The sequence below is a fragment of the Ischnura elegans genome, chromosome 10, assembly GCF_921293095.1.
Source record: "Ischnura elegans chromosome 10, ioIscEleg1.1, whole genome shotgun sequence".
Lineage (NCBI taxonomy): Eukaryota > Metazoa > Arthropoda > Insecta > Odonata > Coenagrionidae > Ischnura > Ischnura elegans.
The window spans coordinates 88,872,102-88,886,780 of NC_060255.1; positions in this window are offsets into that span (position 1 = coordinate 88,872,102).

The following is a 14,679-nucleotide window of genomic DNA, read 5'->3' on the forward strand; positions in this document are numbered from 1 at the left end:
GGGCGTCAATCTGGTCTTACTCAAGTGAGGTTAAAATTGACCATTAACATTCGTCTAAAAAAGAATTTCTAAAACAAAATAATTTGTATATGATGAATACACTAATATTGGGTAATGAATCGCAATCAATGCCCTCGGTTTTTTTTGGTGAATGAAAGCTACCCTATTTGCAATTATATAAATAAAAACGTAAAAACTTAAGGTCTCGTGTATCAAAAACATTTCCAAGTGGATTTATTTGGGTGATATTCCATAGTTTGTGCATATTTTAGCTATTTATTTTGGTATGCATTGGGTTACTTATCTGCCTGATAGCACAGGCCATCAATGAAAAAACTTTTTTCTGAAAATACCTTATTCTTATGTTTTTAAAGTTACTGAATCCAAATATGATGGTTTTAAAGTTGTATCACCCACCATTTATTCACATTTACAGTTACATTTAAGAAATCAAGCATTATTTTTAGAATTTAACAGCTTTTTTATAGTTATAATAAATTATTACGGAGGCTTCCGCGGTGAGTTGATTGGTGATGGTTTTCCGGGTTTACACCGCGTTGAAATAATAAAATAACGTTTTAGTTATAATAAAATTGAAAAAGTAGGTCTCATGAACAAAGATAATGGGGGATTACTGTTGGTACTTCACCGAGAAGTTCAGCAAGTGATTCATCGCAGAAAAGCTACACAAGAAGCTTCAAGGAATAAAGGGAAAGAAAATGTCGGCCAATTCCAGTTGACAAGTGAACCCTGTATTATCACGCTGTGGTAAATACAAACAATTTTATCACGACGTAGTGAACAGTAAATACAAACTATTTTATGATGTAACACAGTGTTTCATTGATTTCCCTATATACCTTATGGGGGTATTAGACTAAATATTAAATACATATTGCTTGGAAACTATGCGTGACACAAAAAAACTAAGGCCAGGTTTATATTCGGCACAAAAAAATCTATGAAGATCAGCTATTAAAATAAAAAAAGGTTTCAAACAAAATTTTTTGCTGGCCTGTGTAATCAAAAATCCCAAAAATATATGTCAAAAACCAATGTCCGAATTCCATTTCATCTTCTTCTGGTAAGAGAAAACTTTTTCTTTTCCCGCGGCGCTTTTGCATTTGGAAGTGAAAGGGACTTATCTTTTCATTCAGAGTTTCGAGGTATGTTTCGTTTTTGCCAGTTTTGGCACACATTCTGTTGCCCTGTCATAAAATCTGGCACAAGTTTCAGTGAGCAATCACTTTTTTGCATTGGAATTTGACTTGCATTTGATGTATGACTGAGTCATTACCTTGTGCAGAACTTTCTCTCAAGTTAAAAACATACCCGTTGTGCTATGGGCTTCGATTCACCGTATTTTTTTGCAGGAAATGAAAAGGCGTATTGATAAATCGTTTCTCTTGCTATGTTGGAATGAATGTTGCTGCGAAGGAGTTTCTAACTAAGCGATATCTTTCTTTACGCAGTTGCTGAACATCTTCAACGATAAAAACGATAACTTACTTTTGATATATAGGAGAAAAGAATTGGGAGTAGGAATATGAGCGTAGATCAATGCTTTGTATTGAACTGATACAGATTCAAATAATTTAAATAAAAGGCATAGTTTCAGAGTTGGTTTCAGTCAGTGAATTTAAGCTCAGCTGATGGAAATAGATCAGTGTATAGGCAGCAAGTTCATTCATCATTGTCAACTAGTTTTCTGCCCACTGGCAGGTCCCAAATACCAAAGTTGTCTCCACCGTCAGCTATTCAGAGCCTCCTCCTTCGTTTTATCATTCTTTCTTGTTAAACTCACTCCGTCTGTCATCTTCAGCCTTCTTCTTATAACTCTCCTCTTTTATCCTTCCACTGTTCCCTACACTGTCTTATTTAAAATTCTTCCCTCTTAAAATATATTCAATCCAATTCCTCTTTCTTATTTTTATAGATGTCAATAATGTTCTTTCCTCCCCAACTCTTTCCAGCACTTCCTCATTCCTCACTTTATCCAGTCACTTCACTCCCTCCAACCTCCTCCGCACCCATATTTCAAAAGGGTTGATCGTATCCCCATCTCTTATTCCCAAGATTTAATGGGAGCTGATAAATTCTCCTAAGGAGCAAGTCAATAAAGATAGATAAGTCTTTAAAAAGAATAAAGGCCTAAAAATGAAGACAGTTGAATCATATTTGTGTAATAATTATTTTAAAAATTAATTCAACGGTACCTATCTAAAGTAATAATAATAATAAAACGTGTTTATTGGCCATGAGTGGGACTAGAAAGTCCCATCTTCCATCTAACCCCTCGTCAAACATGAAATATATGCAGTTAAATACATTGTCAAGTTGCTCATGAAATTACATGCAGAGAAATTAGATTAAGAGATATAGAAGTTACATTTTAAATTACCAATAATATTATAATTTTAAAAAGTTACCATTCACCAAGTGTAAAAATATGTTAGCAAACGTGGGAAAAACCTAATTATATTGACTGTCGTCTTTGCTGGAAAAAACCCACTGCAGGAAAACGCCCACACAGGAAAGGGGGCGTGAAAAACCTGCGAAAACCTACCGAGAGAGCTAATGTAAACCTATCTACAAATGCAATAATTTACAAGGAAATGACACCCAGTACCAGTAAAGAAAAAGAAAATTAGATGAAGTCGCAGGAGATACGTGATGAATCTTTCCTACTGTTCCCATGATGTTACATGTCTCGTTGTTGTTCTTGAAGAAGTTTTACGTGTAGTGCCTTTTTGAAGGAGGCGAGTGATGATGATTTACGTAGTGGTAGGTCAATGTTGTTCCAATCGCGGCATGCAGTAACAATGAATAAATCATGGAATCTCACTGTTCGATGGTGAAGTATAACGATTTTTTCATTTCCCCTCGTATTTGAGTCGTGTACTCTACTAAGTTAGGTCTGTATCAAGCGAAATGTAAGTGTTTCTTGGAGTATTACTGGTGCAAGTAAAATATTTTGAATGATGCCATTTATGCCTGAAATTTTATCGATTATTTCCTAAAGCTAAATTTTTGTTAACTATATACTATTTAATGCCTGTTAATTGTTTGATTTTTTGCTTTTCATCACTTAGATTTCATACTTTCTAACGAGCTTACTTTACAAAAATACGTTTTGAGTGTGGATAAACCTACAGAAACCAAGGTTGTATTCGGACAGGAATATGAAAATTTACGGAACTTTAGTTCACGCATTATTTTAAACTTAACTGGAATCATGTTTTGAAGCCATAGCAGCCATACAACCGGTGAAAACTGTCATGATAAAAAATCTTGGGATGTCTTTGTGCTACTTTTTTCCTGTGGTAGAATTTCTTAAATTAAAGCCCGAAACATAACAACAGTAATTTTATATTTTATTGAAGAACTAAAATTGTGCAATAGATAGACACACTTGCGTCAACTTTGCGATTCGTGTCATCATCTTTTTGACAGACATCAGCCAACCTCATTTTTAAATGCTTACTCACGGCATTCCATTCACACTTGTGACTCGCATTAATTATTTTTAAGACCAGTGTTTCCGGGAGAACGAAGGGCTTCATTTCGGAGAGTTTTCAGCGATTAAAGAAGATCAGACTGCTGCATGCATTGGAGCGGTCTCGCATCCTTAGCGTCTGACAGCTCCACTTCCGGGGGCGTTATTGCAGCTCAAGGTTTCTTTTTTTTCGTCTCTTTCCCTTCCCGCCCTGGCTTGCTCTTAATATGTCGAGCGAGGTGTTGAATGAGCACACATTGGTTTCAACGCCGCGGGCCCGGGATCGATCCACCCGGAAAGCAGCCGCTTGCTGCTCTGTTGTTGTCGCGTCTCCACACCTTAGTGTTTCGCGAGGCAAACAGCGGGAGTATCTCCATCTATTGAGCCTGGGCAGTGCGCTGTACGAAGCAGTCTCCGTGCAACTCTTTGAAGTACTTTCTGCTTGCGGGCCATGTTCTTTACCTCACCTCAATACCCACTGTTAACATTCTACTTTTTTATCGGCGATTTTTCTCCCAGGAAATGATTGTAGCCCTTTGGATTTCCTTTTAAATTTGAGTTATGACGATTTCAGAATTTTAGTCCTGGGTAGATTTTGTTCTTTCCTGTTTGAAATAGTTTCAGTCTTCAATTCTTTCGTTTTTAGATTTAATTTTCGTTTAAAAATACCTGCCTTTGCTATATCAACTGTGAAGTTAAATTTCTTAATTTTTTATTGTTGCCGTTCTTCAGGACCTGATATGTGTCTAACTATTGCTTCTTGTATAAATATTAAACCTTCCTGGCTTTAACTCGTTTTTCATAAAAAGCAAAACTTCTGAAATTAATTTTGACATTTGTGGTAGTCAAATTCTTGTTGCTTAGTATCGCTATCAATCTCGATTAATTGACTTTTATTCTTTATTTAAGAAAGGTCTGACGAGTGATCTTTTTCATTCAACTGAAACAAACAATTATTCATAGTCTATATTAATACATCTTTCTATAGGATATTGTCTATAGTAATATTTCTTTCCAATTTTGAAACAAATTTAATTAGATCCTGATCTAATAATGTAATTTTTTGCTGTTAAATTTCGTCTTAAACTTCAACTATTATATTAGGTCATTAAAGGTTAGCTAGTGGTAAACGTTCACTCCCTTTTCTTCTAGCTGTTGGTTACCATCGGCAATACTTCGATCTGTATCTATCATTACTTAAATCGCCAAACTACGGCTACATATTTCGGGTAGCTACTTCAGCGTCGGTATGGAAGACTGCATTTTTTTAATTTAAACTTTAATCTTTATATCATCATATTTTAAGAGACAAACATCAAGAGTATCTCAATCTTTAAGATTCAGAGCGCTGATAACGCAGTTTATTTGAAGAGTTTTCTACTTCATGGCTTCAGGTGTGTGATATTATCTTCACCCCAAAAGCCACGGTTTCATCTTTATCCTTTCTTTCAATTCCAAAACCGTCAGAAATAATTCCACATTTTAAGATTTTTATTTCCCACTTCTTTGGAGTTTCTATCCTTGAAAACGTTTAATGAATTTTATTACAAACGCGCCTAGTAAATCATTTGTATTCTAGAAAGAAATTCATTTCAGCGGTGCTGAAAAAGTATCGTTCTCAATTTAAAATTAAAATAGTGAAAATTCATGTCACTAAGCGTATTCGTTTATACTCAAATGAAATCATAATTGAGTCATACGTTATTAGTTCCGATTCTCGGTCATCTTATACTGTCTGCTGTATCTGACAGCTAGTTTTGACTGTTCGCTTCCCTGTTTTTACCGGTGACAATTTCCTTCTTTGACACATGACACTATCTGAGTTTTCTAAATATCTTAAAAGTCTTTAAGATGTAACCGCACACATCCTTACCCCTTTTCTCCGTATCCAAATTAAGGAATTGTCCCGGATAATATGGATTTAAGGAAATTATTCAATGTTCTCTACTTAGGATTTGTACTGATGTAATAATGTAATCGAATTTTTATAGAACTTTCTACGAAATGTCATATTTTCACATGATTAAACATTGAATTTTACTTTCCCCACGTATGCCTACAGTGATTTTTAAATTAGTAGATACTAAATTTAATAGTTTTTATTTCATTTAATTTGTAGTCAACTAATTTAATTATAGCTTTGGGAATGACTCCTACCGTTGCTCTCACATGGTAAGAACTTTACAACACCGTGCTCTAGCGATAAATAAAGCTAAATATCATAGAGCAGAGAATATCCCAGATGTGGTGCGATAGCCCGTAGCTGTATGTCAGTTGACATCCGGGATTGAGGTTAACTTTTTATTGCTAGATTTTTACTCGCCTTCTATCTCTCAATTTCTATTGATGAGGAATCTAAGAAAATACGCTCATGACATAAGCCCATTTCATGAATCGCTGTATCATCACATGATATTAACTGAATTTAATCATTGAAATCGACGAAAAAACTTTGTTTCCTTTAAGCTTTTCATAATTATTTCTTTAACGGAATTAAATTCATGCATAATTCAAATATATATTCTCAAAAAATACGTTCGACAATGTCCTTCGTGAATTTGGTACATAGATAGCAAGGGACATCGGAGCATTTTTCTCTATTTTTATACATAAATCTTGGAAAATCTAAATATAGTTAATGCCATAATTTCATTCTTTATGAAAAATTTCATAACATTTTCAACTTTTTATTTGAATCTATACACAATTCACATTCTCAAGTTATTATATTAATTTACATAATTCACATTATCTCGTAAAATTTTAGACGAAATTTTTCTCTCAAGGAGTATTTCATTCTTGAATTTCATTAGGCAATCAACTTTTCTATTTTATGCTTTAGGCATGACCTCTATTATTACTTGCAGAGAGTAAAAATCATATGCATTCCTATGGGTATGAATCACACAGATAGGTTTTGCGGAGCTGTGGATACTCCATATTTGCGGTCTTAACCTGCGGCAGTCAGAGACCGAGGTCAAATTTTTAGTGTAAAATTTTGTTGTGCTCTCTATCTCTCTGTCCCTACTAATACGGAATCGAAGATAGGTAGGAAAGGCTACAGCAATCCAGTAAGGCCCATTTTATCGCATCGCTTTACTCGCATGGGAGGTACTATCTCCATGTGTGAGATATTTTCATTTTTTTTATAATCTTTTAGATAACCACAACATGAAATGTACGGTGTGGATAAGCCTTTAAAGTTTTAGATATCTAAAGTTATCCGTGGCGTTTCTCTATGTCCCTAATTATAGGAAGCAAGTGTAAAAAGCTGCATTCTAATGATCGTTTTCATGGAAAAATAACTCTGAAATTGTCAATCTTTTATCTGTTTTGGCGCCGAATATTTCTAACGATTATTTCTTGATAAAAGGAGTTCCTGGATGTCCTCAAAGAATTTTAAAATCGCTGATAGATGGTTTAGTAATGCTGTGGGAATGATTCCACTCAATGCTTGATACACTCTCAGGGTAATATATTTTGATATAATGCTCTATGAGCTCGGTGTGAATCATACAGACAGATATCATGAAGCAATGAATATGCCAAAGCAGCTCTCAAAATTCGTGGCGGTTGTCATTCGGGCTAAGGTTAAAACTTTTAGTGTCAGATTTTTATGTTGGCTTTTTGCTCTCTATCTAGCCCTACTGATGAAAAGTAATATAGGAAAGGGTATTAAGACCACTTTGCGCCACTTTGCTTGCAGGAAAGATAATGTTTCCAAGTTTGAGACACTTTTATCTACCGTTATTTTCATTATCTTCTTGAAAACCACTAGATGGAATGTAGTCTGGTAAGTAGCCTTTGATATATAAGTTAGCTAAAATATTCTAGCCCTTTTTCTCTGTATCTTTACTAATACGAAATAATAGAAGCTTTAAGAAAAGACAGAACTCCAGTACTATTTTTTACGGATGTTTTATGGAATCATCAATTTTTATGTGCAATGTTACTTTATTCCTCTATTTGTACAGCGATTTCACGGAAAATCGTGATAATTTCCATTCCGAAACAACATTTTCAAAATCGCCAGTAGGTCACCTTTTAATGCTCTGAGGATGATTTTTTACAATTTATTTCGAAGAGCTATATAGTTTGATGAAATTTTAGCCATGTAGGAAACTTGGTATTAGTCATACACATACGTATCATAAAGCAGTGTATATCCCAGAGTTGCTTTCTCGCAACCCGTAGCAGTCTCTCTGTTGACCGAGGCCGAGGTCGAAGTGTTAGATTTTTATGTCCTCACTATCCCTCTTCAACCCCACTAATGAGGAATCTAGGAAAATAGGTATATCCGGTTAAGCTCATTTTATTGCCTCGCTTTACTGCTAGAGGGCGGTGCCTCACACACGCCTGGACCACTTCAAAGAGGTCTCCCGTCCAACAGCCGTGCTCCATGGGATCGGCTTGATCACTTCAACGCCGCCGACGTGTCTAGGCTTTCAATCCGCGCTCGCTGCCTCGTGACAGGCGCGGCCTACCCTAGATTACGCGGTTTCCGCGACACTAGTGCCCTGAGAAGGTACTGCGGGTGGTTGAAGGCTCAGGTGAAGGAGAGGATAGCTGTGGACTATTCTCCCGTACCAACACCACCTGGTCTCCACTCCTAGCCTCATACTCTCGGGTCTGGCTGGGGCAGGGCTTAGGCTTCGTGGTCGCACGTTGGCCAGGGAACCGGGTTACTCGTTGGGCTACTGGGACGTACCCATTACTCGGTGCGTCCACCCTTGAAAAAGATTTCTTTTGTTTAAGTGGGAAGGGAGAGAGCGGGGTGCAAATAAAAGATATATAAAATAAGGCTAAACTTATTTTTCAAATTGTACAACCAAGGCGGTATTAAGTCCGAACACCTTTACAGACTGCTGATTTCACATGGTAAATGTTGATATACGGTTATCCATAGCATTTTACACCTTATATGATTTCACAGAGTTGTTTAAATGGCTTTAAAGTTTTTCATTTTAATTATCATTTATGGTATTTATACGGGAATATTTAAAAATTATATTCCTTAATGAAACGAATGGTGGAGGCCGATACTTCGTAGATATCCATTGTAGGTACATCTGCTGATGCTGCACTTCAGTGAAGCATGTTGAATCCTTAATAAATAAATATTTATGAGGAGAAATGCAAATTATTTTACTTCATATCCTATATTAATGAATATTTTTTAGCCTTTATGTAGTAGTCATATTCATCAATTTTTATGTAATTCAAAGAGTGATCCAACGTAAAGATATATTTGTTAGAATGAGGGTAAGACTTCACGTATGCTAAGACACAGGTGTAAGATACCACTCATCCAGTGTTGGAGGGTCAGGTTCTTACTGTAAGCCACCTTGCACCACCTCGAGGATGCACTACACATAAAATACCCTTTTAACCTTCTATGCCTTGCTTAAACAAAAACCTCATTTAAATATTTGGAAGCATTGCAAGCTGGTGTATGCATTTACAAGAATAAGTATACAAACGAGCAATAAATGTACTTACATATATTTAGATGATCGGGGCCATGTTCCTCATGGTGCAACAAATTATTCACCTTGGGCATTTAAGTTGGGCTAACCAGATAAATAGGTTCAAGCTCATCCAAAAATTGTTCGTCCGTATTGCATGCACATTCTAGAGACTCTCAGGTGATGAAACGAGAAAAAGGATAATTTTTGTGAAATATTTTTAATAATTTTATCAATATATCTTATGCTTAATGTCGTAAAAATAGGATTTCTGCTCAATCTGGCGAATATGCGTGATACATTTACTTAGTTTTTAAGCATTACTCGCGGAACATATATCTTTTATTATTTTGCTGCCGATCAGCAATAATTCTCGTTACGGTGGGGAACTCAGAGAAATATTCTCAGCGATAAGAGAATTTTCCTCAGAATTCATTGCCAGCAAAAACATCTTGGGTTAAAATAATTAAAGATAATTAATAATTAAAACTTTGTCCCAAAATTATTTCAACTGCCTATAATCACTTTAAATTATTAAAATTTTTAGGATTATATAATTGCGTTGACCCTTTTTGTCATAAGACTTGAATAATGTATACATTTTTTCACCCATTCTTCTTTTGGATGAACTTGTTTTGATTGTTTTAAAAATAACTTGATACTGCTTCTGCGAATGAATTTCATTTTAAGAACAGCATCATTCGATTTTGCATGAGCGAATACAGTTTTTATTTAAATCAGCATTTTATCAAACTTCAATTATAAATGCCCCCAGAGAGCATGCGCCCTTCCATAAAATTGATCTTGTATCGTCGCTTTCTATGGTTATTTCGCTTTCTCGGGCGTAATGAAGGAGAAGCTGCAATTACGTTACTAACGATGAACGTGCGTTATCTCGCCTTGCTGAAGCACTCGACTTTTTCTGAATAATTCATGAAATGAGACACTCGCATGGCGTTTCATTATTACAAAGAAAATGAGTAACACTTCGCAATGTTCCAAGGAGTATTTTTTGTCTTATTCTGGCAGAATAAAGGTACTTACCTATCAGTATTTTCCAAAGAGCTTCGTGTCTTCCTTGGATTTTTGCTCTTCAAAGTAACTTGCTAAAATGTAAATGCAGAAAGTTTTGAAATTTTGTATCTTAGAGGCACTGTGGAGCTATGGCTTTCTATCGACGAGATGTTCTTAGTAATGTATCAATATCTTTCGGAATAGGCAAAGATATTATTCCAGCAAGTCCGCTACACTTATAAACTTAAAAATGTAAAATCCGTGGCACTTAAAGTCGTTGGAAGTGAATTAGAGCTTATTTAATGTTGCCTTTCAAATTCATTATTAATTTAGCCAAAACGTGTCCAGCACAAAGCGTGTTTTAATATACGCGCATGAATTCATGAAGCCCCACAGCATATGTTGTCTTATTCTGGTGAGGTATTCGTAAAGTTTCGCGAATGATCATAATGGAGAAAATCCAATGGTATATCCATGTCTGCGAAAACCATACTTGCTTCTAACTTGAATGCTCGTGTTCTTAATTAAAATAAACTCATTTCATATGTTTCCAATAAGCCCATGGACTGAATTTCTTTTTATTATGCATCCCATTTCTTTAATCTAAACTTTTCTTTATGATCGATGTCATTTTCACGATCGAAAGAGTTTCTGCCGCACTATCTCTTCCATATCGTACACAAAATACTTTCGTGACGGTTGTGCTTTCTTCATCTCGTCCTTTTCTAATTTTCAACTAATGGCTTTCAGTATTCCATGAGTCCCATATATTTCAAAGTTTCAAAGCAAATATTTTAGTGTCCATTAATTTTTATACACTAATGCATTGAGCACGTGCTCGTGTGGTACTCTTTTCAAGGGCCCTCGCGTATATTTTAAATAATCTGGAGATTCCTCTTTTCTTATGAACTTATCTTATGTTTTTTGCCTCCTTGTACTCTTATTGACGTAGTGGTACCTTGGGGTTACGGCTGCGTCGACAGCAAAGGTCCTTAGTACCATGCCCAATCTAATTGATTCATAATAGTATATTATATTCCCAGTTTAATGATCAAAGTATTCTGAGTACGTACTCAACTTTGGAAAAACTGTCTGATCACTTCATTGGCGTTTTGTTTAAGGTTGAAATACCTAAGGAAGGAACATTTGACTTTTTCCCTCTTACAAGATGTTTTCACAGCTTAATTTCAAATAAATGTCAACGGTTACACTCGCCAAAAAGTATAAATATTCTTTGCCAGGTCAATTCTGAAGAATTAATCTTAATTTTAGAAGCAAAATGTATTTTGTAGTGTATGAACTGTGTGTTCGTGATTTTTAATAATTGTTGAACCTTCGAGACTAAGTGGTCCATTGGAAATACATGTTGTATGTAAGATATTGATAATGAATTTTAACGCTTGTAAGTGTATAAAAATTTTAACTTGTATTCTTGAAACTCGAAAGGAATTTTTTTTATTTTGCTTTAAGGAACAAGTTTACATTAGAATATCCTGTAAATAGAGTAGCATCACTCGCAGTATTTTTAAATTTCCTTAATCGCATAAAGATACAATGCTTTTCATGGTGTGCAATGATCACTGTAATAAATAATTAGGGCTCATTAACAGATGCCCTAGACGGAGAATTTGGCTTTAAAATTTTATGTGGGCAATTATTAAAGACTACATTATTGCCGAATTTTTTAAAGTTTATATATATCTAAATCTTTTCATCGTGTGCAATTACCTCTGCAAAAAATAATTAGGGCCCATTAACAAATGTCATTGATGGAGATTAACTTTAGGCTTTAATGAGTATGGAACGTTGAGACTCCATTATGTTTATCACAGCAATCTAGCTCCCAGCTTTAGCTAAAACACTGGGGAGCGAACATTTTGAAAATAAGGCTTTCCGAATTTAGGAGGAGCAACCCTGAATTTGTGAACGTTAAAAAAAATTCCGATCGTTATGAGGCCGGAACGATTCCCAGATGACTTTAGCTATTGATGGTTTTCAAGAAAATAAACACGCGGGTGTCATTGCCGACGGGCGGGCGGTCATAGCTTTCACTTTTTTTCCTGCGACGCCATTTCACTCATTTTTCATCTTTTCCCCTCTCATTTTCGTCCTTTAAGGTTGCTAAAAATTTAACTCCACGGCCCCATCTTCCACAGCTCCGACATCTACCCGCCTACTCCGAGAGTGTAAGAGCTCTGCGTGAATAAAAAAAAAACTAAAAATGCTCCGCCAAAATAAATGTCTTATGACTTTGGCCTTCTAGAAGCCATAGCAGGGGAAATTGCGTCTCTCACTTTCACCTTTTTCGTCCTCGCCCATTCTCCTTATCAACTCGCTCATCTTTCTCTCTCACACTCCATCTGTAACAATTTCTCGTCGAGAAGACGAGTAGATATCTTCTTTGAAGGGGATAGGAATAAAAGGAAAAGGATCCGAATCGCGTTCGAGAGGTCTTATATGATTTAATAAGGTCCTCATCGGATTGATAATTTTATTCGTTCTGACTCTCCTCGTGGGAGCGATAAAAAGTGGTATATTGCTCTCCCATCCCTCCTATCTCTATAGCGCTTCGGAAAACAACAACTTTCGAAAAGGAGATGGCCATGAATTCATTGCTTTTGATGGAAGTTTCGATGGAATCCGCACCCTGATTATTTCGTATCCAAAGTGATGGAAAAAGTAGGGAATTTCTTTCGGTATTAATTCTCGTCCCGACATTCAATTTTGATGCGGTTCTTATAGCTTTCCTCAACAATCTGTGGCTGTTCTATAGCCCCCTTTAATTTCATACTAATCTTCGAATTGATATATGTATATATCCATTGCATTAAATAAACGTGTGCCTATGCTCAATAGAAATAATCTTTCTTAAATTAGTTTCGTTCTTATCGTAAGGCTTAATTTAATTCAGTTTTGAACACATGTCAAAAATTTGTCTTTTGTTTTAATTATTTCGCAGAAATTATCACCACTTTAGTCCAATTCCTGGACACATTTATTATTTATTAATGTTTCTTGAATATTATGCTGCATGCAAATTTTTTTCTGTTTCGTAATTTGATGCTGCAATGACAGCGTATGAGTGTCATTTAGGTGTATTGAAAACCACGCATAAGTGTAAGTATCTCTTTCATTGAAGAATTGCTATTGTTTCAGTGAAAATACTTTGTGTACCTAATAATGAAGTCTTCATAATCCTCGGTGCTGCTTACTTGAAGATCGACCAAGAAGATTGATGCTGTCTTTGAGAAATTTACTGAATTATTTTTTTAAATTATGTGCAGGAATCTTTTACTTGGGAGGCATAAGTCAAAACACCAGAACGTTAGGCAGAGTGAAACGCTAGTTATCTGTAATAATGCCTCGCTCAACACCTCTAGAATGCTATCAGCTCTAATTTGCTATTCAATAGGCTGAAAAATGTTTTGTATGACTATCCACGTTAAAGAGATGAATAGTGAAATAGCAACCGTAGTTAATTTCAGGTCTAATAGATTTTTTTTGTATTAAAACTTTAAACATGGCAGTACGTTTTTCATTATATTGTTTTGAATAATTACTATTTAATTACTTTATTAAGTTTTGGACATTATTTTTCGTTTACCATCATTCTTGTCTATACATTCACAACTAAAGAGGATATCATATCTTCATCATGGTTGTTTTCATTTCTCTTTGAAAAATAGGCTAGTTTTGCGTGGTAAATTTATACCCTGCACTTCATTCTTGCACGGAGTTTTGTTGCCATAATTTGAGTTCTAATGCTATTTTAGTAAAAGAAGTTATCAGTTCGATTATTATTTGATCCACGTAATTAATAGTCTTACTATTAATTGGAGGGAAAATACACAATTATTATTCATACGAGTTTCAAATTCCACCCAATCAAGTACACTTTCACGTAAAATGCATCATATCCTATTCCTATCCTTTTATTTTCCTAATAATATCTTTTAAATAATTATAGAATAGTAAGTATGACCTTGGGGTATATTCAAGAATTGTGCTTGATGTGGCTAATTCATTTGAAAGCGTCCATTTTTTGTCCGCATCAACGACCGGTAGAAAAAACGTTGACTAATATTGTGGATGGAAATTTTAAATAATAAAATGAAATAGGGTAGGATAGACAGGATTTTTTTAGATAGATAGATTGAAGGTAAAGAATTCGTGGTATGCCGTGGCACTTGATGCTTTCTCAAGGAAATTGAAACGTGACAAGTCCCCTAGACCTTTTCCATAAATCAACGGACGGCATAATAGAACAGCGGGATTTCCTGATTCGTGTCTAGGTTATCCCAGAATGAAGAGTATATCTACCCCAGCTCAACTCCAAATTGCAAACCTCCTCTTCGTCGTTCCCACAGCTTTTCCTTCTTCAAGCTCTTTTGTTCCGTTTTCTTACTTTCCCTCCATATTACGTCCTTTCCATATATACGGCCTATTTTTGCTGTCACCTCCTCAGTAGAGTAGAGTGATATCGAGGATACACTTCATATTTCCTGCGGTAATATTTCAAGTACGTCTTCCTGCCACGTTATTTCATCAATCACGCCTCCATGTAAGTGACTGCTCGCTTTCGGGCATGGCATGCGTAACAATATGCTTACATTTCATGCGGATCTGACAAACCGTGATTCTGGTGACTAAAAGTGGTCCCGATAAGTGATCAAACAACTCGTCGTAATTTTCTCAAATTAAATT